Genomic DNA, 23,033 nt, shown 5'->3' on the forward strand with positions numbered 1-23,033 from the left:
GCGTTGTAGCTCCGACTATCCCTTACAGTAGGTCGCATCTCCTGAAGGTCTCATAGAAATTGTGACATCTCCCTTTTGTTACATAACATAGCCTATTAGGTCACAGAAGAAAATGTCTTCAAACATGAAGCGCCTTCATGGAGGAAATTGAGGAAAAAATGTTTCTATTTGAGGAGCCTTTCCTCCTTGCTTTTATCCCATGGGCCACTTTCCTCTCATACCAGATTCCTCCTCCTTCAGACCTTTAGCTTTTCCATCTATCACCTCCCAGTTTCTCAACTTCATTCCCCACTCCCTCAACCTATCACTTTCCAGCCTGACTTCCTTCCTCTCTCCCTATCTTCTTATTCCAGCTTCTTCCCCCTTCCCTTCCAGTCCCAATGGAGGGTCTCAGCCCAAAACGTTGACTGCTCATTCATTTCCATAGATGCTGCCCGACCTGCTGAGATCCTCCAGCAGTGTGTCTGTGTGTTGCTCTGGATTTCCAGCATCTGCAGATTCTCGTGTGTTCTATTTGTGGAGGGAATTCTGAATGCAAGAGGGATAGTATGTCCTTTCCCACAGAATGTGGAACTCTGTCCTAGATGGCATAGTTTATTTACGAGGGGTATTTGATAAATTCGTGGCCTAAGGTAGAAGGAATCAATTTTAGAAAACCAAGCACATTTATTTTTCCTACATTTTGCACACTTAGTCCAGCGGTCGTGGAGCATATGGATCCCTTCTTTGTAGACGTCGGCGTCTTGGACTTCCAGAAGTGGTCCACAGCAGGGGTGATTGATAAATTTGTGGCCAAGGGTAGAAAGAGATGAGTTATTAACTTCAAACTTTCTGCATTTTCACTCAAAGTTGAACAAGAGCTGTATAACTAATCTCCTTCTACCTTAGGCCACAAACTTATCAATCGCCCCTGCTATGGACTACCTGCAGGTCCAAGATGTTCTCATTACATGCACGTGCATTTCAATTCCTTGAGCGATAGTGCAGAAAGTTTGAAGTTAATAACTCCTCATCTTCTACCTTAGGTCACGGACTTATCAATCACCCCTCGTATTTAGTGATACAACGCAGGTAGGCCCTTCCAGCTTTTTGAGCCGCACCACTAGCCACCCCACTGATTTAACACCAGTGTAACATCAGGACAATTTACAATGAAAAATTAAACTACTAACCAAAACGTCTTTGGTTTGTGGGAGGAAACCAGAGCACCCGGTGGAAATTCATGCATTCACAGGGAGGGTGCCTACAGTCCTTATACGTGACCTTGGAATAGAACTCGTTGATACTTGTAACAGGAAGCTAGATTAGCATACAGAGAGAGGAATAAAACACTGATAATTGGGAAAATGGATTGGAGAATGCGACTTACATGGACTGGAGGACTTGAGGTAGAAGGAGAGAAATGGATAGGTTGGGACCCTTCTCCTTGGAGTGTAGGAGGTTGACAGATGACCTTACGGAGGGGAAGGATAGGGTAAATGGTCAGTCTTTTTCCCAATGTGTAGGAGAGTCTAGGACTACAGGGTGCAGGTTTAAATTGAGAGGGGAAGATTTAAAGGGGGCCCAAGGGGTAGGTTTTTCACCCAGAGGGTGGTGAGTAAATGAGATGAGCCGCCGGGGAAGTGGTTGAGGTAAGTACAATTACAACATTTAAAGACGTTCAGACAGGTAGAGGATAGGAAAGGTTTAGAGGGATATGGGCAGATAGTACCAGCTCAAGTAGGCAAATTGGCTCGTGTAAAATGTAGGTAGTTAATAATAATACTTAATAAGAATTGGCACAGAGCTGATGGCTAGCTGGCATATTTCTGTACAATTCTACAAAAGCCTTTTCATATCTACTCTCACTAATCTTGGTTTTGGTATTTAAAATTAAACATTAGCTTTATTTGTCATGTCTGCGGATATGCTGAAGACAGCTGGAGGTATTGCCACACAATCGGGCACCATTATAGGATGTCCAGAACTTACCAACCTTAAACTGTATGTCTTTGGAATGTGGGAGGAAACCAGAGCATTCGGTGGAAACCCATGCGCTCATGGGGAGAACATACAAAGAGCTTACAGACAGCAGTGGGAATTGGACCCTGATTGCTGATTGGTATTGGTTTATTAGTGTCTGTCTTGCATACTGTTTATACAGATCAAACCATTGTACTGGGGTAGAACAAGGTTCAACAAAAACAGAATACACATTGAAGTCCTGACAAAGGGTCTTGGCCCGAAACGTCGACTGTACCTCTTCCTATAGATGCTGCCTGGCCTGCTGTGTTCTACCAGCATTTTGTGTGTGTTATATAATTAAGGGTAACAATATAGAATAAATGTACTTTTAGCTTGTTGCTCTCATTCTTCAGAGATGCAGTAATTATTTTAACCCTTTATCCACTGGTTTGGCCACATTGGGACAGGTAGTTTCACCTTGGTCAGTTAACCGTATGTGCAAGCAGTGCAGAACATTTCCTTCCTTTGCCTCGGGTAACTAGACTGCCATTTTAAAATATTATTGTCAAGAGGTTAGAGTTAAGAATAATGTTGTTAATGTACTTAAATTTGGAACAGAGCATTGAAATCATTTTTACAGTGTTTTAAAAGAATGGAAGGATTTATATTTAAAAAAGGAAAGGGGGAAAATGGACCATTACCTTATTCCAAGCTGACACCATTTTGTCTTATGAACTTTCATTTTGTGTTATCAATTTTAGCATGTACCAAGGATATACCAAGCATATGTCAAATTAAACTCTTTCCTTTCATGGATAAAATGATCCATCATATTTGTTGCATATTTGATTGGATCATGGTTAACCTATCATTAGCTTCAACTCCATGTTCCAGAATGTTTCCCATGATCTTCATTTCCTAATACTAGAAATCTGCCTCAGCCGTCAATCTAGTCATTCCACACCCAGAGCTCTGGGAAGAATTGCAAAATATTAGTCATTACAGAAGAAATTCCTCATCATCTTTTCCTCAAACAACTGACTGTTGATCTGAGACCTCATACATTGGTTTGGGCTCCTCCATCAGTGTAAACATCTTCTCAGCATCCATTCTGCAACCTCCGTATATATGCAGACTCTGCCTTGGTAAAGCAGCCTACGTAATTAAAGGTCTCACCACATTGGAGATTCTCCCTTCTACCCCCTCCCAAGGACCCCCTGCCATTGGAGTCCAGAGGAGGTGAATGAGAATGATCCCAGGAATAAAAGTGTTAGCATACATGAAGGGTCTGTACTCACTGGAGTTTAGAAGAATGAAAGGTGGGGCAGGGGGAAGGGGGGATCTCATTGAAACATATTGAATGCCTATGTAGCCCCTCCCCGGCCACCCTCAGGGTCGCTCGGCTCGCTGTCGTCTAGGGAAACAGCCCTCGGCCCCGCCAAACTGGGTAATTAGTTTGTGTGGATGCTGTGTGATGTACCCCACGCCGCCCAAATAACAGACAATACACCAGATACAATTAAATGATTTACAGTTTATAGATATTACTGGAACTATATAATTAATAGAGAATAAAATATAAAAGGAAAATAAAAAGGCGCCACACTTATCAAAGTTCAATCTCTTCGTGCACAAAACAGTTGGAGCTCAGGACCCTTCTTCTTCACCCTGCAACCCCTCAGACCACCTCAACCGGCTGCCTGGGACCAACAGACCAAAAACGGTGGTCGACCTGACGCTCCACACGAGTCCGTCTCCGTCTCATCGCCAAACACCCTCCTCGGGGTCCGACCCCGTTAGCGGACATCACAGCACCTAGTCCATCCTCTGTCTCTCTCTCCCGCCTTCTGCCCCGAAACCCCGCGCATACGAATCTCCCAGATACACCAAAATCATAACAACTATCCCAATTGGTTAATAGCACTCTGCTGTCTGTATCAACCCAAGCAAATGTCTAGCTGGAGACTTTCTCAGCGTAACAAAGAAGCATTCCCGAGAAGAAGGCGAATGCAATGTTGGCATTCATTTCCAGAGGAATAGAGTATAGGAGCAGGGATGTGATGTTGAGGCTCTATAAGGCGCTGGTGAGACCTCACTTGGAGTACTGTGGGCAGTTTTGGGCTCCTTATTTAAGAAAGGATGTGCTGACGTTGGAGAGGGTTCAGAGAAGATTCACTAGAATGATTCCGGGAATGAGAGGGTTAACATATAAGGAACGTTTGCTCTTGGACTGTATTCTGGGAATGAGAGGGTTAACATATGAGGAACGTTTGGCCGCTCTTGGACTGTATTCCTTGGAGTTTAGAAGAATGAGGGGAGACCTCATAGAAACATTTCGAATGTTAAAAGGCATGGACAGAGTGGATGTGGCAAAGTTGTTTCCCATGATGGGGGAGTCTAGTACGAGAGGGCATGACTTCAGGATTGAAGGGCGCCCATTCAGAACAGAAATGCGAAAAAATTTTTTTAGTCAGAGGGTGGTGAATCTATGGAATTTGTTGCCACAGCAGCAGTGGAGGGCAAGTCATTGGGTGTATTTAAGGCAGAGATTGATAGATATCTGAGTAGCCAGGGCATCAAAGGTTATGATGAGAAGGCGGGGCAATGGGACTAAATAGGATAAAATGGATCAGCTCATGATAAAATGACGGAGCAGACTCGATGGGCCGAATGGCCTACTTCTGCTCCTTTGTCTTCTTTGTCTTATGGTCTGTAACATAACAAGCCATTTTAATCAGCCTACGCAATAAAAGACGAAACCCCCTTACACCTAGATAGAGAGGATGTTTCTAATAGTGGGAGAGTCTTGGACCAGAAAGCAGAGCAACTCCTAGCAGCAAATTCCGGAGGATTTGGGGCCTTCCCTCTGAAGATTCTCGATCGCACAGTAGCAGCAGCAGCGAACCGGGCATGGCCTGCCCATCTTCTTTGAACCCTAGAACTTTCCCCCTTTTATCTTAAAAGCATGTCCTCTGGTATTAGACATTTCTACTATGGGAAATATATACTGGCTGTCTACTCCAGGCCTCTCATAGACTTCTGTCAAGTCTCCCCTCTGTCTCCACCACCCCAAAGAATGCAACCAAGGTTAATCCATGTCTCCTCACAGCATAAGTGTGACCTGGGCACAATCCTGACCTCCGATTCTGCTTGTAGAAGACTATAGATCTCCATTGGAAGGCCCAAAAAGGTGTACAATTTGGTAGGTTAATGTAACACTCCAAGTTTGTAGGTGAGTGGTAAGCATAAAATTATGAACAGTATGGACAAGGTACTACTCTCTACTGGGGCATAAGCTGCTGACAACAGCTCACAGAGTCATCTGTCCTGGGCCAGTCTTTCCAGTTATCCCAGGTGTAGTCCATCTTCTCCCTCTGCCAGGGATGTGGTCTTGGAGCTTCTGTTGGCATTTCTGTAGCTCTGTGTTTTTACAGGACAGGGTTGCTAGCCCCATGCCCAACACTCCTCCTTTTGCAACCGTCCATGGCAGAGTTATGTCACGGCATGAACATTTTCTCCGTGTCTGACATTGATTTAAAGAGAGGAGATTTAAAGGGGATTATTCCACTCCATAGTTGCTGTCCAGCTTGCTTAGTTCCTCCAATAAGTGTGTATTGCTCAAGATTTCCAGCACCTACAGAAGACCCAACACAGATTGGGGGTAATTTGTCAAATGCATTTGCTCTGTCTGCAGCAAAAGGCAGGATCTCCTAGTGGATACCCTCTTCTATTCAACTTCCCATTTCCAATCTGATATATCTCTACTGCTGCCACTACGATGCCAATCTCAGGATGAGGGACCTCATATTCCATTTGGGGTAACCTCCAACCTGATAGCATGTACATCGATTTCTCCTCCCTCCCTTCTCTCTCTCTTCTTCCATTCCCCATTCTGGGTCCCCTCTCACCCCTTCTTTTCCTCACCTCCCTCTGGTCCCGCTCCTCCCACGGTCCAGTCTCCTCTCCAGTCCTTCACACCTTCCACCCACCACCTACCACCTACTCCCGAGCTTCTCACGTTATCCCTCCACAGCCCTACCCACCTACCTTACCCCTCACCTGCCACCTCCTGCTCCCCACACCCTCTGCTCCGGCCCCGATGAAGGGTCTCGGCCCGAATCGTCGACTGTATATTCCCCCTGGCCTGCTTGAGTTCCTCCAGCATTTTGTGTCTGCAGAACCTCGTGTCGTTGTCACGGCATCCGCCCTGCCCGTAACTGCAAGAAGCTGCAGAGTCAGTACGTTTTGACAACTCGCGATACCTCCTCTTATTTACCCCTCGATCGTGACCCCACTAAGGAGCACCAAGCCATTGTCTCCCACACCATCACCGACTTTATCCGCTCAGGGGATCTCCCATCCACTGCTACCAACCTTATAGTTCCCACACCTCGCACTTCCCGTTTCTACCTCCTACCCAAGATCCACAAACCTGCCTGTCCTGGCCGACCTATTGTCTCAGCTTGCTCCTGCCCCACCGAACTCATTTCTGCATACCTCGACACTGTTTTATCACCCCTTGTTCAATCCCTTCCGACCTATGTTCATGACACTTCTCACGGTCTTAAACTTTTCGACAATTTTAAGTTCCCTGGCCCTCACCACTTTATTTTCACCATGGATGTCCAGTCCTTATATACTTCCATTCCCCATCAGGAAGGTCTCAAAGCTCTACGCTTCTTTTTGGATTCCAGACCTAATCAGTTCCCCTCTACCACCACTCTGCTCCGTCTAGCGGAATTAGTCCTTACTCTTAATAATTTCTCCTTTGGCTCCTCCCACTTCCTCCAAACTAAAGGTGTAGCTATGGGCACCCGTATGGGTCCTAGCTATGCCTGCCTTTTTGTTGGCTTTGTGGAACAATCTATGTTCCGTGCCTATTCTGGTATCTGTCCCCCACTTTTCCTTCGCTACATCGACGACTGCATTGGCGCTGCTTCCTGCACGCATGCAGAACTCGTTGACTTTATTAACTTTGCCTCCAAGTTTCACCCTGCCCTCAAGTTTACCTGGTCCATTTCCGACACCTCCCTCCCCTTTCTAGATCTTTCTGTCTCTGTCTCTGGAGACAGCTTATCCACTGATGTCTACTATAAGCCTACTGACTCTCACAGCTATCTGGACTATTCCTCTTCTCACCCTGTCTTTTGCAAAAACGCCATCCCCTTCTCGCAATTCCTCCGTCTCCGCCGCATCTGCTCTCAGGATGAGGCTTTTCATTCTAGGACGAGGGAGATGTCTTCATTTTTTAAAGAAAGGGGCTTCCCTTCCTCCACCATCAACTCTGCTCTTAAACGCATCTCCCCCATTTCACGTACATCTGCTCTCACTCCATCCTCCCGCCACCCCACTAGGAATAGGGTTCCCCTGGTCCTCACCTACCACCCCACCAGCCTCTGGGTCCAACATATTATTCTCCGTAACTTCCGCCACCTCCAACGGGATCCCACCACTAAGCACGTCTTTCCCTCCTCCCCCCCCACATTCCGCAGGGATTGCTCCCTACGCAACTCCCTTGTCCATTCGTCCCCCCATCCCTCCCCACTGATCTCCCTCCTGGCACTTATCCGTGTAAGCGGAACAAGTGCTACACATGCCCTTACACTTCCTCCCTTACCACCATTCAGGGCCCCAAACAGTCCTTCCAGGTGAGGCAACACTTCACCTGTGAGTCGACTGGGATGATATACTGCGTCCGGTGCTCCCGATGTGGCCTTTTATATATTGGCAAGACCCGACGCAAACTGGGAGACCGCTTTGCTGAACATCTACGCTCTGTCCGCCAGAGAAAGCAGGATCTCCAGGTGGCCACACATTTTAATTCCACATCCCATTCCCATTCTGACATGTCTATCCACGGTCTCCTCTACTGTAAAGATGAAGCCACACTCAGGTTGGAGGAACAACACCTTATATTCCGTCTGGGTAGCCTCCAACCTGATGGCATGAACATCGACTTCTCTAACTTCCGCTAATGCCCCACCTCCCCCTCGTACCCCATCTGTTACTTATTTTTATACACACATTCTTTCTCTCACTCTCCTTTTTCTCCCTCTGTCCCTCTGAATATACCCCTTGCCCATCCTCTGGGTCCCCCCCCCCTTGTCTTTCTTCCCGGACCTCCTGTCCCATGATCCTCTCGTATCCCTTTTGCCAATCACCTGTCCAGCTCTTGGCTCCATCCCTCCCCCTCCTGTCTTCTCCTATCATTTTGGATCTCCCCCTCCCCCTCCAACTTTCAAATCCCTTACTCACTCTTCCTTCAGTTAGTCCTGACGAAGGGTCTCGGCCTGAAATGTCAACTGTACCTCTTCCTACAGATGCTGCCTGGCCTGCTGCGTTCACCAGCAACTTTCATGTGTGTTGCTTGAATTTCCAGCATCTGCAGAATTCCTGTTGTTTACGTTTTGATAATTTGTAGTTTATTCGGAAATAATTAACCAGGGGCTTCGCAGGCAGGGTACCTACATCTCGTGACGCCATCCCGTTTCGTGACGTGTGACGCCCGTTTCCCCGCCCCTTTGTCAATAGGCGGTGGGACGCTCTCCCACAATGCACCATGACCCAGGCTGCCGGTGTGCATTCTGTCGCGCCATGGATTGTGGGAGCGCTTTGCCGCCATGGCCCTGGTGGCCAGAGCTCGTCACGCACCCAGTGAAAGCGGGCAAAACTGAGTGGGTTTCAGCAGCGGACACAGGCCCGAGCGCGATCGCTCCTGCCTGCGGCTTCTCAAGTCCCGGAGTCGGTTTGTTTCCATTGCTCCATCTCGGCATTGTTGGCTTTGATCTGGATTGCGGCAGTATCCAGGCTTCACCGCAAGGGCAGATACAGTCAGCTAGCTGGTTGCAGTTCAACACCGTATGGCGGAAGGCGCGGGTCTCTTCCCACTTGGGCATCAGCTCGCTGACTTTTTGCATAGAAGAAAGCAGGTTCTACCATCAAGGAGCCACGTTGTGCTCCCTTCTCACTGCTGCTATCGGGTAGGAAGCACAGGAACATTGGGCCCTACCATCGGGTTCAAGGACGGTTATTACCCCACAACCAACAGGCTGCTGAACTGCTGCGGACAACTTCACTCAGCACAGCTCTGAACTGATTCGACAACCTACACACTCACTTTCAACGACTTCTTACAACTTGTGTTCTGGGTATAATTTTAATTTGCAAAATTAGTCTTTTCCACGTTGATTTTTCTCAATAAATTCGATTGTATTTTTTTATTTTCCTGTAAATGCCTGTAATAAAATGAATCTCATGATAGTACAGTAGTATTTAGTAACTTATATGTGCTTTGATAATATATTTTACTTTGACTTGCTCTAGACACCCTGCCAGTTTCCCCTTGCCGACAAAACAGAAGCAAGGAACAGTGGACAAGACCTGAGATTAATGTGAAGGAGCTGGCAGGCTCTTGATCAATGCCTCCTCTACTCTTGGCCACTGACTGTGTTTATTGTGGGAGGTGCACTGTTAACAGAGAGAGATGTGAATCTCTAGTTAAACTGTGATTGATCTGCACACAGTGACTCTCCACAGCTGGTGAGGTGTCCATAAACACAGGAGATTCTGCAGATGCTGGAAATCCAGAGCAGCAGACAGAAAATGCTGGAGGAACTCAGCAGGTCAGGCAGCATCTAAGGAGGGGTGCCCATACGAAATATAAAGTGTTACTTGTCCAACCTGACTTTGACATTGTCATGGCAATAGAGGAAGCCATGAACAGATATGTTGGAGTGGGAATGGGAAGTTGAATTGAAATGGGTGGCCATCAGAAGGTCTTGTCTTTAGTGGATGACAGAGCGAAGGTGCTTGACAAGTTGGTCCCCCAGTCTGTGTTGGATCTCCCCAGTGTAGATGACTCCGACCGACTGGCAAATGAAATGCTGCCTCACCCGGAAGGACTGTTTGGGACTCTGAATGGTGGTGAGAGAGGAGGTGAAGGGGCAGGTGTAGCACATGGAAACATACTTTGAAATGCATCGTTTGCATTAACAACCAACACACTTATGCATGTGGTGAGTGCAGCCATAAGTGATGTCACATATTCTGATGTCATCCACGGATGCCCACAATGTTCAGCAGCGTGACGCAGGCAACACCAACATCACAGAACAGAATGCATGAAACAACACCAAAAGAAACAGGAAAAAAAGCCTTTTTCTTCCTTTCCTCCCACCCATACAGACAGAACTGCAATCCTAGAACAGGACACGGAGTCTTCACTCTAGGCTTCGGCCATCGGGCTTTGACTTCTGGAGTTCCAATCCTTAGGCCTTCATGAGGGAGATGAGTGGAGAGGGACAAATGGACAGGGGAATCGCGGGAAGAGTGATCCCTGTGAAGAGCAAAGTTCAATGTATACTTATTATCAAACTACGTATGCGTTATACAACCTCGAGATTCGTCTTCTCACAGGCAGCCACAAAACAAAACAGAGGTCGTGTTGATAGGGATAGGGTTCCCCTCGTCCCAACCCAGCAATATTCGAGCCTCCGTATCCAGTGCATCATTCTCCATAACTGCTGCCATCTACTACCTGATCTTACCACGAAGCCCATCTTTCCCTCTCCTTGCCTCTGGATTTATCTGGCCTACCTATACTCACCATCACCTTTCTCCAGCTCTCCTGTTGGTGTCGTTCACTGACTTGCTCTGTTAGTATCCCTATTATTGGTTGTAATCGCACGACCCACTGCTTTTCTCAAAGTACAATCAGCTGCACCTTCTGTCTCCCTCTGTTGGTGTTTCAGTTGCAATGTAAAATGCAGCGATGAAGAGCACTGCCTCAGTCTCCTGGGCCTCTTATTGAAAACTTCACTGCCTTCTCCATTTCTCCACCTCACTCACGACTTTTCTCACAGTCCAAAGGTCTTCCTCTGTCAGCCTTGACGGACTGAATCTCCACACTCCCACAGGCAGTGGGTTCCAAAGAGTCACATAAACTTGACTAAGCTGCCCACCAGCTCAGTCTAAACAGCAAGTCTTTCCCCATAGATACACCCTGACCTCAGTGCTCCCCAGACGTGAGGATGTGCTTTCTGGTGCCAGTGACCGGGGTTCAATTCCCACCTCTGTCTGTGAGGAGTTTATATATCCTCCCAGTGACAGCGTGGCTTTTCTCTGGGTGCTCTGGTTTCCTCCCAGATTTTAAAGTCGTACTGGTTAGGGTTAGTAAGTTGTGTGGATGCTATGTTAGTGTCAAAAGCATCGTGACATTTGCGGGTGGCCCCTATTTGACAATGGTACAACATAATACCTCCCACGATGGAGTCAGACTGTGTAGGTCATTGATACAAGTGAAACATTCACTGTAGATTTCAATATTTTGTATACCTATGACAAATGAAACTAATCTTTTATCTTTAAAAGGAACTACACTCAATACCATCTGTACCTAATAAAGTAGCTACTGATTTTAAGTTTGTGGTCTTCTGATGCTGTAGCACATCCCCTTCAAGCTTTGACATGTGCATTCAGAGACGCTGTTCTGCACGCCACTGTTGTAATGTGTGGTTATATGAGTCGCCTTCCTGTCAGTTTGAACTAGTCTGACCTCTCTCATTAACAAGGTGTTTTACAGAACTGCTGCTCTCTGGATTTTCTTTTTGTTTCTCGCACCATTCTTTGTAAACTCTACAGACTGTTGTGAGTGAAAATCCCAGGAGATCAGTGTTTCTGAGATACTCAAACCACCCCATCTGGCACCAACAATCATTCCACGGTCAAAGTTACAGAGATCACATTTCTTCCTCATTCTGATGATTGGTTTGAACAACAACTGAATCTCTTGACCATGTCGGCATGATTTTATGCACTGAGTTGCTGTCACGTGATTAGTTAATTAGATATTTGCATTAATGAGCAGTTGTACAGGTGTACCTAATAAAGTGGCAACTAAGTGTCTGTACATTGAGATTCATTTTTTGCTGGCATTCACAGGAAAATAATAAGTCTACAGCCTAATCCAACATCACTGAACTGGATAGGCTTCCAAACAATGGCAGGCATTGTGGGCGATTCTTGCATTAGATATTTGTACTAAAGAGCAAATGTACCTAATAAAGTAGCCACTCTGTGTGCATGCCTGTACCCCTGAGTCTCTCTCCACTGTATCTTTTTAAACAATGAGAAAAACAAGAATACGGCACTGTGACTGCCGCAAGGTGCTTGTCATATAGTGTTTCAGCTCCGGGTCATGTCTTGTATCACGGGAAGAACAGAATAACTGTTCTTCCCAAAAGGATGCCACTTTAGCGATGAGCATTTGATCACGAAGTTCAATTCCAGCTCCAGTTTCCCTCCACACTCCAAAGATGTACCAGTTTGTAGGTTAATTGTCCCATGATTAGGCTAGGGTTCAATTGGCTAGCACAGCTTGTTGGGCAGAAGGGCCTGTTCCTGCACTGTACAATATCCCTAAATAAATTGATAGATAGATAGATAAATAGGTAGGAATAAACTGAGATGTAGTAACGTGGATCACAAGTAGAAACACTAGCTCACACGTTGGTTAATTTTAATCAGAAATAACTGTTAGTGTAAATCAATTTTGAATCACATAGTTCTTTAAAAAAAATGCTATGTGATCCTAATCAGAAGGGATTCTACAGATGCTGGGAATCTAGAGTGATGCATACAAAATGCTGGAGGAACTCAGCAGGTCAGACATGGAGATGAACAAACAGTCGACATTTTGGGCTGAGGACTGGAAAGGAAGGGGCAAGACGCCAGAATAAAAAGGTGGTGGGAGGGGAAGGAGGACAAGCTACAGAGTGATGGCTGAAGCCAGGTAGCTGGAAAGGTAAAGGGCTGTAGAGGAAGGAATCTGAGAGGAGAGGAGAGTTGCCCACAGAAGAAAGGGGAGGAGGACGGGCAGTAGGGGGAGGTAGTAGGCAGCTGCGAAGAGTTAAAAGGCTAAACAGGGAAAGAGGAGGGAATACATTTCAACCAGAAGGAAAAATCAATATTCATATCATCAGGTTGGAGGCTACCCAGATGAAATATAAGTTGTTGCTCCTCCACTCTGAGGGTAGCCTCATGGCACAAGAGGAGGCTATGGACCAACATGTCGGAATGGGAATGGGAATTGGTATTAAAATGTCTGGCCACTGAGAACCAAGCAACACACATCAAAGTTGCTGGTGAACACAGCAGGCCAGGCAGCATCTCTAGGAAGAGGTACAGTCGACGTTTCGGGCCGAGACCCTTCGTCAGGACTAACTGAAAGGAGAGCTAGTAAGAGATTTGAAAGTGGGAGGGGGAGAGGGAGATCCAAAATGATAGGAGAAGACAGGAGGGGGAGGGATAGAGCCAAGAGCTGGACAGGTGATTGGCAAAAGGGATATGAGAGGATCATGGGACAGGAGGCCCAGGGAGAAGGAAAAGGCCACTGGGAAGTTAGTTTAGGCAGATGGAGTGTAGGTGCTCAGTGGTTTCACTGTCAGAGTTAAAGAAAAACCCACAGGCTGGAACAGTGCAGCCGAATAGGTCTGCTTGACTTGTAGTCACCAGAAACAACGAACACATTCACATGCAATGGATTAGTAGGTCAGATGTTAATTGATGGGTGGACAAGCCCACAAAATCGACCAATCCAGTGATGTTGCATAACAGACCTATAACCAGTCACCTGGTGGGTAGGACATGTAAGCTTTTAGGCAAAACCAGCCTGGTAATATTCCACCAGTTTTCTGGTCGGTTGGGACTGGCGCAATCCAGAAACTCCATGACTGAGTGTTGGCCCGGATTCACCGTTTTCGATTGAGGGTTCTGCTTCAGCAGGTTGCGGTGCTAACCTGTCTTGTTCACCAGCCTGTTCTGCTCTAGATGTCGGCTGCATACACTACCATCCTCAATTGCTAAACTAACTTGTTGGCCCTCTTTCACCAAAACTTCCCCTTTCATCCACCTTCAGCTCTCAGGGTTCAAAGTGAACAGAAACTGATCTCCGACCTCAACATCCTGATGTTCCACGTTTGAATCGTACTGCACCTTCATCGCCTGCTGTCTGTCTCTCACGCCGTTTTCTGGCTCTGGGCACAGTAAGTCAAATGGGGGATGCAACCTGAGGCCTATCAATGGCTCAGATTGAGAGAAACTTGGGGTTCTTTGTGGGGTTATCTGGATCTTGAGCAAAAATCTAAGAGCGGGAGGAGAGAAGCAGCGCGCTGCACGTGCGCAGCCCTCCGGTGAAAAATGATATCGTATCCGTTAAATAGGGGCCGTGGACAATTCTGATTTGATGGAGAATGGATGTGAAAGCACAGAGGAACATCTGGAGAAATTTCTGAAACGCTCGTTCGCTGCTGTCGTTACTGTGCGGTTGGGAATCTTTCGGAGGGTAGGCCTCAAAATCCCCGGCCTTGCCTGCTTTTGGTGACCGAGAAGGAGGTAGAATCATTTGGATAGAGATGGCGCTCAGTACTCGGTGTCGGAGAGCTGATCAGAGCTCGAAGTTTTCGGATGACTCAGAGTCGGACCGTGGTCGGGTATGGCAGGGAGAGTTTTTCTTCCTTCTCTCCGTCTGCGTGAGATGTGGGACATTTGGGAGACTTTGAAACTTTTACTATGCTCATGGATTTCTTCAGCAAGTTATGGTATTGTTGCACTGTTGTAACTATATGTTATAATTATGTGGTTTTGTTAGTTTTTTTCAGTCTTGGTCTGTCCTGTGTTTTGTGATATCACACCGGAGGAAATATTGTATCATTTCTTAATGCATGCATTACTAAATGACAATAAAAGAGGACTGCGTGTCTTCATAATCTAAAATTGGTTGATCTGGTATGTCCCCATTCAACTTTTGTATATCCTGCTTGACAGCCTGAACAGCTCTTTCAGCCATACCTTTCGATGATGGGTGATAAGGCGACGTATGGTGCAGTTGAACTCCATTGTCTTGCAAAAATAGTTTGAATTTTTCACGTAAATGCACACCATTATCACAGACCACAGAATCAGGGTGTACACTCCATGTGTACAAAATAGTGCGCGTAAGACATTTATCATCATCTGGCTGGTCAAAGTCTTCACCGCTTTGGCCTCGATCCGTTTAGAATGCACATCAGCAACTAGCATTAGCTTATGGCCATATAATGGACCTTCATAGTCTGTGTAAGTGTCTCCTTGGTTTGGTGAGCCAATGCCATGGAACCGTAAGTATGGGAGCATTTAAAGATTAAGACTGCTGGCATGGTTCTCCTCAGTTGACCATTATAGGTGCTAAGCTTGCTTTTGATGCATGGCACAGGGTGGCGCAGTTTAGCACACACGAGTTGGCTGTTCATCTTCTACGTACCTTTTCACTTGTGCCAACTTTACATCTCGCTCAGCTTCTTCTTTAACCTGAGAGCGGTGATCAGAGATCTGTTGACCCAGTCCATAAGTTGTACCAGTTTGCTTGGAAGGTCTGACTTGCCAGGATAGTCATGTAATGTAGTGGAAGATGTCTTACGGCATCTGCAATGTTACTGTGTCTATCGGGAACATAACATTTCGTGTACAGATGAGTGGACGGGTGGATAGGTGTAGGGCCTACCATTGCATCTTTGGTGACGCCATCTGTGGTACGGTCTTGATCTCACCAAGCAATCCCACCGATGGCTTGTGGTCCGTATGGACCTTGAAACATTACCCATACAGGTAACACTGAAAATGCATGACCCCCCGAAACAACTGCCAATGCTACCTTGTCCAACTATTCTTTCATTCGGCTGGGCTAAGAGTGCATCATGCAAAAACGACAGGCTTTTCATCACCGTCCATATGCTTTAGGGTTAGCACTGCACCAACACCATACGGGGAGGCATTGCAGTACAAAACTAATGCCCTCCCAGGTCTGATGTGCATTTTGATTGGCATCCCAGGGCAGGTAGTCAGAGTGTGCATGGCACAACTGGCAGGTGTGTTTACAGACATTTTTAATCTCCTCCTCTCCCAGTGTAGAATGCCCTCCTGCTTCAAATTATCCACCATTGTCCCATTCCTAAAAAGACCAAGGTAACTTGTTTGAATGACTGGCGTCCTGTCACACTCACCTCAATAATAAGCAAATGCTTTGAGAGGCTGGTCAAGGATTACATCTGCAGTTTGCTACCACCCAAACTGGACCCCCTACAATTCACCTACCGACACAGCCGATCAACAGATGACAGAATAACCACAACTCCTCACACTGTCCTTGCACACCTGGAGAAGAAGGATGCTTATGTGAGAATGCTGTTCTTGGACTACAGTTCAGCATTCAACCCATAGTTCCATCCAGGCTTGACAAGAAGCTCAGAGACCTCGGCCTTGACCCTACCTTGTGCAGCTGGATCCTGGACTTCTTGTCAGATCACCAGCAGGTCGTAGGAGTGAGCTCCCTCACCTCCAACCCTCTGATTCTCAATACAGGAGCCCCTCAGGGCTGCGGACTGAGTCCCCTCCTTTACTCTCTGTATACCCATGACTGTATCACCACCCACAGCTCCAATCTGCTAATTAAATTTGCTGACGATACTACATTGATTAGTCTAATCTCAAATAATAACGAGGTAGCCTACAGAGAAGTAGTCATCACCCTGACACAATGGTGTCAAGAAAACAATCTCTCCCTGAATGTCACAAAAACAAAGGAGCTGGTGGTGGACAATGGGAGGAATGGAGACAGGCTTACCCCTATAGACATCAATGGATCTGGGGTTGAGAGCTTTAAGTTCCTTGGCATACTCATCACCGAGGATCTCACATGGTCTGTACGTACTGGTTGTGTGGTGAAAAAAGCACAAAGTGCCTCTTTCACCTCAAGACGATTGAGGAATTTGGTATGGGCTCCCAAATCCTAAGATCTGTCTACAGGGGCATGATTGAGAGCATCCTGACTGGCTGCATCACTGCCTGGTATGGGAACTGTACCTCCCTTAATCGCAGGACTCTGCAGAGAGTGGTGCGGACAGTCCAGCGCATCTGTAGTTGTGAACTTCCCACTATTCAGGACATTTACAAGGACAGGTGTGTAAAAAGGGCCCGAAGGATCATTGACAACTGGAGTCACCCCAACTACAATCTATTCCAGCTGCTACCTTCCGGGAAACGGTACCTCAGCATAAAAGCCAGGACCAACAGGCTCCGGAACAGCTTCTTCCACCAGGCCATCAGACTGATTAATTCATGTTGAGACAGTTGTATTTCTATATTATAGTGACTATCCTGTTGTACATACTATTCATTGTAAGTTACTATAAATTGCACATTGCACATTTAGACAGAGACGTAATGTAAAGATATTTTCTCCTCATGTATATGAAGGATGTAAGTAATAAGGTCAAGTCATAATTCATATTGAATTCATTTGTTAGGCTGTCTGAAAAGCAGATTCTTTTGCCTGTTCCAACGCCACCTCATAACTTTCTTCAATAGATTGTTAAGTGAAGCAAGAAGCATGGCTGTGTCAGGCAAAAACGTGGCGTAACGAATGAACATGCCCCAAAAGGAGCAAAGTTCATGTATATGCCCTGGTGCTGGGGCTTCAAGAATGGGACAAAGCTTTTCTTTGAATGGATGTATAAATTTGGATTCAAGGTGAAAACCCATGTATTCTAGATGATTTGCCAGAAGGATACATTTCTTGTGCTTTAGTTGTAGACCAAGTTGTATCAGTTGGAGAAGTTTTATCAGGATTATTCAGGTACTTTTCTGGGGTCTTCGCGGCAGCCAGAGTATCATCTAAGTCAGTTGCTGTATTGGGCAGGTCTTTAACTCAGGATGTGATCATACATTGGAATATTGCTGGGGATGAATTTATGTCGAATGGGAGCCTTATTGGAACAAATCTTTGTGCGTTGCAATAGGAGAAAGGCTCTTGGGATGATCTTCTAGCTCAAACTGTTGGTATACATGTTCAAGGTCAAGTTTACTGAATAATGTTCTGCCTCCTAGTGCTTGGATTCACTGTGACCTTGTAAGCTCCACATATTCTTACGCTCCCATCACTCTTGGCTACCGGCACAGTTGGGGTAGCCCAATGTGAAAATCTCACAGGTTCATCGATCCTGTTTTCTTGTAATCACGTAAGCTCTGCCTCAACTTTGGGGTGAAGCATATATGGCAAGGAACGTGACTGGAAGAACTGTGACTTGACTGTGCCTGATTCTGGAAGGTGTGGCCCTTAAGCTTAACTTTATTGGGAATGGTGAAAAGTTTATAACACTTTAGTAAGCTCTTGACCAATATGTTGGTTTTCATCACCTTGGACAGGCACTTGCTGTAGCCAATTGTGCTCGAGCAGGTTCCTGCTCCCTTAGTAATATGCAGGACTAGTTGATGCAATTGATGTTTATGCTCAGGAAGATCCCTGCCACGACCAAGCAGCTGTACCTGCTCCCCTGTGTAAGTCTTCAGTCTGTAGTGCGGTGGCATAGAGTCAGAACCAAACATATCTACCCGTGTTCCTTCACTGCATTTCATAATAGCACATCCAGTGTTGAGTTCAAAGAGAATGGGTCTGCCATTACTCTTTAAAAACCATCCATACGGGGGAACTGGCCAAGTGCCCTTCCTTTTGACGAGTAGAGCAGGTGGAATTTCCGTGTCGGCAGTCGGTAAGCTTCTGGTGAAATTCACTGCAACGGTAACACCGGAAACTCAAAGTTTAATTCCCTTTTTCCTTAGCTGGGGTCACTTTGTTAACCTCTGGCACTCGTGGGTGATGGGGACATCGCCTCTCTTTGTACTTTGCACTGTTGCAACAAAACTGTATTCTTGTTATTCTGGGTTCCGCTGAAGGATCTCGGCCTGAAACGTCGACTGTACAATTTACCGTAGATGCTGCCTGGCCTGCTGGGTTCCTCGGGCATTTTGTGAGTGTTGCTCGGATTCCCAGCATCTGCAGATTTTCTCTTGTTTGCATTCTTATCTGCTGCTTCTGTGGTATTTGCAATATCAAAGGCTGACTTAAGTGTTAGCTCTGGTTCTGGCGATAGGCAACGTTGAATGCGAACATCACGCATGCTGATGACCAAGCAGTCACGTATCATATCTTCTTGAACACCATCAAAATCACAAAATTCAGTCAGTTTTCTTAATTCAGCAACAATCATTGCTACTGATTCATTTTCTAATTGAATATAAGTATAGAATCTAAAGTATTACACAATAACTGATGGTTTGGGATTGTAATGAGACCTAATTAACCTCACAAGTTCCTCATAAGATTTTGAGGAGGGCAAATTGAGACTGACCAAACTTCAGACAATGTTGTATGTTTTTTGGATTGCATACACTGAGCAGGATGCTGGCTTTTTTATTGAGCTCAGTGATGTCATTTGCCATGAAGAAACAGTCCAAATGTTTGACGTAAACATTCCAGGGCATTGTGAATTGCCACATTGCTCAACTTTTCAAATTATGCTCATTGTTCTAATGTGAAAATGTATTTCAAATGAGTGAGTGTCACAGATCCCATCCTCGTCGCCACTGTTACAATGAAGGAAAAACCCGGCAGCTAGAACAGACCATTTATTGTGCTCAGTGCAGCTGAATAGGTCACACAGAAACAATGAGCACACGTGCACAGAATTAGTAGGTCAAACGCTAATTGCTAGACAGACAAGCCTGTAAAATTGACCAATCGCGTGATGTCACATGATAATGGAGGCTCATGCAGTGGTAGGTGAGAAGAGGATCTCTATCACTGGTGGGAAGGTGGGGTGAGCGTGGATGCTCGGGAAATGGAGGAGATGCTGGTGAAGGCAGCATCAATGGTGCAGGAAGAGAAACCCCATTCTTCAAAAAAGGAGGACAGCTTTGATCTCTCTGTGATCCCATTTCTTGGCTGGTACCTTACGTCGATATTCTTTGTTGTGGATTTGATGCAGTCTTGCAGTTTTAACTTGGCATTCAGTACAAAACTGCTTGCATCTGCTCCGCAAGTTTTGACATGATGTGTGATTTTATAGATCGCGTTACTGCCACATGTCTGAACATAAACAAAGTGGATAGATAGCCTGTGACTGTACAGTGAACCTATTACATCTATCCTCTTTAGATACATGTTTATCGTGTATTGGTTTCTTAAGGTTGCCATTGTGGGGACAAGCTCCCACTGTCTATGAAATGCTCCCAATGACGTGTACCTCAAACAGCCTCTGACAACCAAGACCAGCTCCTGGCTTTCATGTGTGACTCAGCTAGTAAACCTGCTGAACTGTTTCCATTGGTACAAGGAGGATCAAAGACAGGTTACTGGTGCCTTAAAACCAGTCGCTGTGGGCAGACGGGCTCGTCAGCTGTGTTTGGCAGCTCCTACATAGAAACAAAGAAACATAGAAAACCTACAGCCCTTTGACTCACAAAGCTGTGCCCAATGTGTACTTACCTTAGAACTACCTAGGCTTACCCATAACCCTTTATTTTTCTAAGCTCCATGTACCTATCCAGGACTCTCCTAAAAGACCCTATCATTTCTGCCTCCGCCAGCAACCCATTCCACACATTCACCACTCTCTGCGTAAAAAACTTACCCCTGACATCTCCTCCATACCTACTTCCAAGCACCTTAAAACTATGCCCTTTCATGCCAGCCATTTCAACCCTGGGAAAAAGCCTCTGGCTATCCACACGATCAATACCTCTCATTATCTTGTACACCTCTATCAGGTCACCTCTCATCCTTCGTCGCTCCAAGGAGAAAAGGCTGAGTTCACTCAATCTGTTTTCATAAGGCAAGCTCCCCAATCCAGGCAACATCCTTGTAAATCTCCTCTGCACCCTTTCTATGGTTTCCACATCCTTCCTGTAGTGAGGCGACCAGAACTGAGCACAGTACTCCAAGTGGGGTCTGACCAGGGTCCTATATTGCTGCAACATTACCTCTTGGCTCTTAAACTCAATCCCACGGTTGATGAAGGCCAATGCACTGTGTACTGTATAAAGGAATACGGTGCTCCTCTGGAAGAAGGAAAACTCTGATCTCAAAGCTCCACTGCCTTGCAGCCTTACCCACTCAAGTGGAAGACTTTAGCATTAAAAACCCAGAGCTGAAGTCTCTAAGGCAGCCCTTCATTGAGTTCAACTCTGACTGGCAACTCCTGTGACGCTGCAGGCACTGAACTGTATCAGTGTCTGCTGTTCCTTTGGATTCATCAGCTGCGTGGAGAGGGAGTATCCACTAATGGGCAACAGCTTGCTCTCCATATCAGAATGCCCTTATCTCAGACAGTGACGACACAGACAGCTGGGAAGCAGCATCCATGCTCAACACCGACCAATGGAAGGCCTCTCACATATCTGAGTAGCGAGTCACTTGTAAACATCGGCTTACTCTCGTCGGCTAGCTGGTGACTCAGCATTAAAAGCAATCGTCTTGTGATTGCCCCTTTAAACATCACCCGGATTTGCTCTACAAATGGAGACCAGATGTGAAGACATCTGATTCCACTACTCATTCATAAAACGTGTTATTCTCCATGAGAAAGCTGTCTTCACTACATCTGGGCAGCACAAAGTTCTTTATAGCTGATGAAATTCCTTTGAAGTATACTCACAGAGAAATGCCGCAAATAGCAATGTTTTAATGAACAGAAAATCTGCTTTTGGTGATGTTGATTGAAGACTAAACATTGGCTTCAGGATCCTGGTGAGATAGAAACATATACAGTCAGAAAAAGCCACTGGTTCCAGCAGATCCATGTTGATCATTGGCCACTCATTTACCCCCATCACAGTTATCTAGTCCTTCTGCCCACTGAATACATGCGACGGCCCAGTCTATCACGGGGAAGGCTTCCACACCATTGAGCACTGTCACAGGAAAGCTGCATCCATTATCAGAGACCCCACCATCCAGGCCAGGCTTTCTTCTCGCTGCTGCCATCAGGAGGGAGCTACAGGAGCCTCAGGACCCACACCACCAGGTTCAGGAATAGTCATTACCCCTCAACCACCAGGTTCCTGAACCAGTGGGGATAACTTCATTCAACTTCACTTGCCCCATCACTGAACTGTTCCAAAAAAGGACCCCCTTTATTCTCAGTATGCTTCCCACCAGTCAGCTGATATACCAACGTAGATAGAAGCTTTCCTGTAATTCCGTCGGCTCTTATCTTGTTATGCAACCTCATGCGCACAGCTTGTCAAAGGCCTTCTGAAAATCCAACATCCACCAATGCTCTTTTGTCTATCCTGCCTGTTATTCAATCAAAGAATTCCAACGGAGTTGTCAGGCAAGGTTCCCCCTTAATAAAACTGTGCTGACCCGTATGTGGAAGGAAACCCGAGCACCCGGAGGAAACCCCTACAGTCACAGAGAGAATGTAGAAGCTCCCTCACAGAGAGCATTGTGAATTGAACCCCAGCCTTCTGATCACGTGAAGCATTATGCAAACTGCTGCACTACCATGCCATGGGCCAAGGGGCCAGTTGCAGTGCTGTACTGTTTTTGTCCCCTTGTTTGACGTATTCCATTAGTACAAATATCTCACCATTGATCCTGCCAAGTCCCCTCAGCAGCTTCTATGTTTCAGTAAGATTACTCATTGTTCTACAAAACTCCGAAGAATATCGATCCAAATCCAGAGGGTCCAGAGGAGGTGTACAAGAATGATCCTGGGAATGAAAGGGTTAACATATGAGGAGCGTTCGATGGCTTTGGGCCTGTTTGCACTGGAGTTTAGAAGAATGAGAGGGTGGGATTTATTGAAACCTATCAAATATTAAAAGACCTAAATAGAGTGGACGTGGAGAGGATGTTTCCTCTGGTGGGGGGAGTCCAGGATCAGAGGGCACAGCCTCAGAATAGAGGGATGTCTGTTCAGAACAGGCACAAGGAGGAATTTCTTTTGCCAGAGGGTGGTGAATCTGTGGAATTTGTTGCCCCAGATGGCTGTGGAGGCCAAGTCGTTAGGTATATTTAAAGTGGAAGTTGATAGGTTCATGGTTAGTCAGAGTGTCAAAGGTTACGGGGAGAAGGCAGCAAAATGAGGTTGAGAGGGATATTAAATCAGCCGTGATGGACTGGAAGAGCAGGGTCAAATTGCCAAATGGCCTCATTCTGATCCTATGACTTATGGTCTCATTAAATTTTTTGAAGCTATGAGTTGTATAGTACAGGC

The sequence above is a fragment of the Mobula birostris genome, chromosome 12 (assembly GCF_030028105.1).
Source record: "Mobula birostris isolate sMobBir1 chromosome 12, sMobBir1.hap1, whole genome shotgun sequence".
In the NCBI taxonomy this organism is placed as follows: Eukaryota; Metazoa; Chordata; class Chondrichthyes; order Myliobatiformes; family Myliobatidae; genus Mobula; species Mobula birostris.